The sequence below is a fragment of the Nicotiana sylvestris genome, chromosome 8 (assembly GCF_000393655.2).
Source record: "Nicotiana sylvestris chromosome 8, ASM39365v2, whole genome shotgun sequence".
Taxonomy (NCBI): Eukaryota; Viridiplantae; Streptophyta; class Magnoliopsida; order Solanales; family Solanaceae; genus Nicotiana; species Nicotiana sylvestris.
In genome coordinates, this window is record NC_091064.1 from 145,015,373 (window position 1) to 145,021,570 (window position 6,198).

The 6,198-nt window shown below is 34.6% G+C and overlaps 1 long non-coding RNA gene across 1 annotated transcript; it reads right to left on the reverse strand.

Moving 5' to 3' along the window:
• Positions 1-521: 521 nt before the first annotated feature.
• LOC138874517 (uncharacterized) lies at positions 522-3,716 on the reverse strand. Its single transcript, XR_011401496.1, has 2 exons — positions 3,189-3,716; positions 522-814 (listed from the first exon to the last, which is right to left on the reverse strand). It is a non-coding gene; the product is annotated as an uncharacterized lncRNA (long non-coding RNA).
• Between the last annotated feature and the right edge of the window lie 2,482 nt (positions 3,717-6,198).

Consider the following 6,198-nt stretch of genomic DNA (forward strand, 5'->3'; position numbering starts at 1 on the left):
AAAACCAAAATCGAAACCTCCCAGCAAGTCACATAAGCTGAAACAAATATGAGGAAAGCAGAACATAGGGGATCGGGGCTATAACTCTCAAACCGACTGGCCGGATCGTTACACAATGAAAGTAATAAAGAGGAGCAAAACAAAGCCAACATGTTAGTGTTAGGGCATTTATCAGATAAAAATATCACATTGCGTGCAATGCACCTAGCAACAATTAACGATTCTAGAATGACTTTGAGGGTCACAAGGTCACTTTTGCATCATCCCAATTTTGTTCATTTCAATCTTCTCTTTTCTTTCTTTTCTAGCACTATTGGCTTGCTCATTTTTCTTCCTCTCTTTTTCTTTCTAATTATTACTCTTTTCTTTCTCTCACCCCTCACGTCCCACAACTTCATTCCTTTTTTTCTTCTTTTTCTCTTTTAATTTCAAAAATGATTCGATCAAACCCTTTATAGGTTGCCTACGTATCATGTTCCACATGAATCAGACCAAGCATAGTTTTGAAAAAGTAATGGATAAAATAAACTAAAAATAATTTTTTTATTTTATTTTTCATTTATAACTTCTTTTTTTCAAATACATCAAAGGAATTATGATAACAAAAGATTCAACAAATTCAACTAGATTACGACAAATTGTGATACCACCTAAAAGACTCGATACTACTGTACAAGACTAGAAAGTAAAAGACAACATGAATGACAGACTCAAAACATAAAAGTATCCTCAAGCAGCTCATGTATGCAACGATCCTGACTAGAATGGTCTTGGGGTATCTGTCATGCTCGAGCCCTGGTAAATGAATTCATACCTGAATGAGAAAAATAAGACTAAATAGATTAGTGACTCGAGACACTATGTGAGACCACAACACCTCCTATTGGACACAGGGAAGAAATAATTTGGCTATTAAAATGGCCTACGTGGCCAAAAGTGACTATTAGTGCAAACTCAACAAAGGTAACCCCAAAGACATGAAAATACCTCACTAAGGCTTATATGGCTTCAAATTCCCAATAATTATGGCCCTAGAAATTACTTCGCAAAAATGACCTAATTTTGCAAAAATGACCGATATGGCCAAACGTGGCTAGAGATGCAAATTCTACAAAGATGGACCTTAAAGTAATAGGACACCTAGTTATGGACTCAAGACTCTGAGACATGGGTTAATGAACCATTTTGGCGAAAATGACCCCATTTTGCAAAATGACCAAGATGGCCAGAAGTGGCTAAACATGCAAATCAACAAGGATGGACCTTAAAATTAGGAAAGAGCTGATTGTAGATTCAAGACTCTCCGGACACGGTTCAACAAACCACTTTGTAAAAATAGCCTATTTTACAAAATGACCGATGTAGCCAAAAGTGGCTAGACATGCAAGATTTGGCTACGACCCCTGAAGCCAAGAACTTAAGACTCACTAGGAAGACTGGACCCTATATGGGCTGCCTACGTATCCCGCCCCGAAAGACAAGAATCAGGTATGTGTAGTTTAGAAAGATTGGATATGGGAGAGAATAAAAAAACAACTGATTTGGAGAAAACATATTTTTTGTCTTTTCTGAAAAATGATGGAAAATGTAAAATCTTTTTTGATTTTCTTTTAGAAAATGGGGCAACAAACTAAAAGTGGTAAAACCCTCAATATTCTCTCTTACTTCATTTTTCACCCTTTTATCCCAAACACCAGTCCGCAAATGACCTTTCTACCACATAGGATGATTGAATATCCTTTTGGGGCGGCGAGCCCATTTGACATAATTTGGACAGGTTTCCTACAAAGGACATGGTACCTAGGACCAGGTCCTGCTAAGTCATAATGATATGATGCAAATAAAAATGACCTAAAGGCTGACCTTCGTTTGGGATTTACTAACAAGGCAATTCAGGGGAGCGTATGGTCGATGGTGGCTGATCAAGCTTTTCACCCACTCCATACTCATAAAATAAGGGTGACCCAACGAAGAGTTCGTGTACGCGACACATACAACGAGACTTGTTGCAGAAAGAATTGACTGGTTAATGCATATGATGACAGTTATAAAGCAGTAACACATAAAGAAAAACTGTAAACACATAAACAACTAGCAAATAATAAAACGACGTAAACAAAATAAAAATCAAATAAAGCAAAAAAAAACATAAAAACCTCAACCGAATATTCTAAAAAGCCAAGAAGATCAAAGTATCAGCTCGAACCTACAAGTCCCCAGTAAAGTCGTCAAAGCTGTCACACCCCTTTTTTTAACTTCACTAACCCATTTAAAAAAGATAAAGTGATTTTTGAAGCTCAAAAGGGGTTTTCAGTTAGAAAGTGACAAAACATTTGTTTAAAAGGGATTTTTCTTAGAGTTGCCACCAGACACTTGGTTTCGGTGTGCTAGGACATCATCTTTAAAAAAAAATCTCTCAAAACACAGTTGACTCTAAAAACTGACTGCACCAGAAATTCTAGATAAGGGGGTTCATTTGACTCGGGGAGAAGGTGTTAAGCATTCCTCGAGTCCCGTAACTAGTATGGTTGCATACATAATATAGTTGGCTTTAAATGATATTCTAACTGAGGCAAAAAATACAAAATAAAATAAAATAAACACACAAGAGACTCGAGGTCGTCCCAACCTAATAAAATAAAAATAATAACAAAAGTACTAAAAGATCTATACTATGCTAAGCTAATGCTCCATTGATGATACTTCGGCCTCCTTTTACATTCACTACGGGGCATTCCCGGATAAAAATATTTACAAAGCCTATGGGGCATATTCATGAGTATAAACTAAAGGGAACGACCACTCACCTCAAATAAAAGAAAAGAAAAAGTCTTAAGTTTGTCTACCCGAGTGTTGACGACTTAAACATGCTCCTACCGATCAACACAATAAACTAAAACCAAACAAAATATTCATGTTCTAATCTCTCTTTCGAGTTAAGTGTCTAAGCCCACGACCCATTTGATAAAAGAAGAATGTAAAGTTAATCCCAATTCCAAATTACTTCATCTTAAATTCAAGTCTAATTCTCAAATTAATCATTATTCATCACATATATTATTTCATCAATTTATATCCCAAATGTATTCAGCCAATGAAATTCATTCAATTAAAGAAAAGACTAACTATAACTCAATCACAAGAAATTCAACCAAAATAACACACAATTAGCATAAGATCAGACTGACTGTTTTGAAGCTCACAAGCAATAAGATCAGGAACAGAACCTCGACCCAGACTGACCGAACTTCGTCGTAGAAACTGGAATCTCGCCGACGAACTCGAACTCAAATACGACCCAAACAAACTCCATAATTTGAAAACGAAATCCAAAATTTAAACAGAAGAAACAGAACATTTTTTCCTTGAATTCAATCATGAACTAACTCCCAAAAACAGAGATATTTTCTTGTGTTGATTCTGTCCAAAGCTCCTTTCCCTGTTCATGCGTGACTTCCCCTCCCTATCTACGTGAGTGTGTGGCTGGTGGGTGAAGGCTCTATAGTTCGGAGTTGGTGGAAAAAATCATGGTGATTTTGGGAAGGAAATTGGGGGAAAATAAAAGGCAAGGATATTGTTTAATTTAATAGCAAAAGATTCATCAGCAACACTATTAAAAATGACCAGAAAGATCAAAAAAGAAGTTGAAGGCAGCATATATTTTTTTTTTGGTGAAGGGCCTTGGGTGAGCCTCTGTTTCTCGTCCGTTTTTTTCTTTTTTTCAGTGTGTGTGCATGTGTATTTTTTGTATAAGGGAAGGGGCTTAGGGTTAAGGGATTGGGCTAGGGGAAAATGGGCTTAAGAAATCCGAAATTGGGCTCCAAAATTTAGATTTCAACCCTTAAAGTCCATCAACTAAGAAACTTAATTAAAATAATTTAAAATATGCTACTCCCTCCGTTTCAATTTATGTGAACCCATTTGACTGGGCACGGAGTTTAAGAAAAGAGAGAAGACTTTTGATCTTGTGGTGTAAAATGAGGCACATATATTTTGTATGGCTATAAATCATTGTGTAAAGGTAAATTGTTTCTAAATAAGGAAAGAAGTCATTCTTTTTGGCACGGACTAAAAAGGAAATAGGTTCACATAAATTGAAACGGAGGGAGTATTAAATATAAAATTAATTCCAATTAATTAAAGTAAAACTATATCATAATATGTAACTATATATATATATTTTGTATTTTCAAATATTATACTCAAATAAGGGTAGAGAAAAATAAGTTGAAATCATAGTAAAAATAAAAATATATTACTATAAATACTAATGGTCTAAGTACAAATAAGAAAATAAGTGATGAAATATTTTTTTTTGTATTTTCAGTTTATGTTTTAAAAATTGAAGATAAAAATATACTAAAATTCCGTAAAATCAAATAGATACTAAAAATACTACAAATATAAAAAATAACTCTTAAAAATTGTGCGGGTCAAAAATTACGTGCTTACACTCCACCTTCACATCAATATGCATTAACTTCCTACTTCTTTATGCACAATTACATCAAGAGATACCACTATCCTAGAATATTTGCACAACAATACAACTATATTTTTCTTTCTTTTTCAATTCAAGTGGCTCTTACTTTTTCAAAATCGTACACCTTTCTCCTTATTTTATTAGTTTCACTCATACAAATATCCCTCACCCCACACTTCAACTTGTACAACATTCATAATGATTTCAATTGCTCAAGAGAGGTACAAGGTTTAAATAGATGGTCAATTCAAACAAATGGGTAAGGCATGTAATGTGGTTGCCAAAGAAACAGGATTGTAGGCTCAACAGGGTTAACTAAGATACACAACAATTAGGTGGGTAAAATCATACATCTGACTCAACAAAGAAACATTTGTATCACTTTCAAGACTGAATGAAACTATTATTTCGCTTTGTAAATATACATGGCAAGTTCTAGACATCAAATGCAATGCACAGAATAATACAAAACCTCACACCCACATGACATATAACTCATTTAGGATTGGACTACCAAGACACTCTAGTCAAAGAAGTTAAGCAAAGTTAAGATCATACCATTTAAGTCACTTATACAAGAGCCAAAAACTGAGACTAAGCATCACAAATAAAGCACTCACTATTCTCAAGGCACAACAAAGTCAAGAGATATTTTTTCAATTCAAATCATAGCACAAGATTTCCTACTTCTAACAAAAATAAAAACTAACTACACCCGGTTCAAACAAACCCCTTGAAAAAGAACCGCGACACAAAGAAAAACCAAGGGGGAATTATTACACTACCTAATAAAAGAAAATCTTTTTGTCCTTTTTCTTTCGACTTTAATCCCTCAAGAAACCCATCGAATGATATCCATCATCAGAAAAAGTCAAATATTTTTGAAATTTTTATGTTTTTTTTTTAATTTTTTTCTATTTCTAGCTACTACAACTAACAAAAGAAAACTAAAACATACATACAAATATCCCCCACCCCACACATTAAGTTGTGGCATGTCTTCATGACACACAATTAAAAAGCATAAGGTAGAGGAAACTTCCCTTAACTTTTTTTTTCCTGAGAACTTATGGACTCCACCCCTAACTCTGAGTTCATTCCTCGTTTTCGCTCCTTGGAATTCTTTATGGAGCTCATTAAGCCCAATTTTTCCGAGAATACCTGCAAGACCCGCTCTTTTCTTTCTTTCTTGTCCTCATATTGAGCGGTGAATTGTTCTCTGATGATCATCCTCAACATATTTCTGCATTCTTTTACAGGATCAATCCATGCATATTCATGTAAATCTCTAAAAATAAAATCCACATGATCAAGGTTAGAATAAAAAAACAAAGACGAACAGTCAAGTGCATATTCCTCTGGTATGTCCAAGATCATTTGTTTCTCATTCTCTTCTACTACATGTTGTAGATGTGGAAAGGTGGATGAGGGTTTGAACTCTTCTTCTGTTGCTTCACACTTAACCACAGCCTTATTTTCGATTATCTCAGTTGAATCAGAGTCATCTAGAACAGTGAAAAGCTCAATCTGTGGACTGTCACACCTCCTTTTTCTACCCTGAAAGGGGTATAGGGGAGTTTTTCCAATTAAAGTGACATAATCAAAATGAGATTATTTTATTTAATTCAGAGTCGCCACTTGGAATAATTATTGGTGTCCCAAGTCATCAGTTTATTTTTAAAATCCCAAATCGAGGAAAATCGACTTTATTTAAA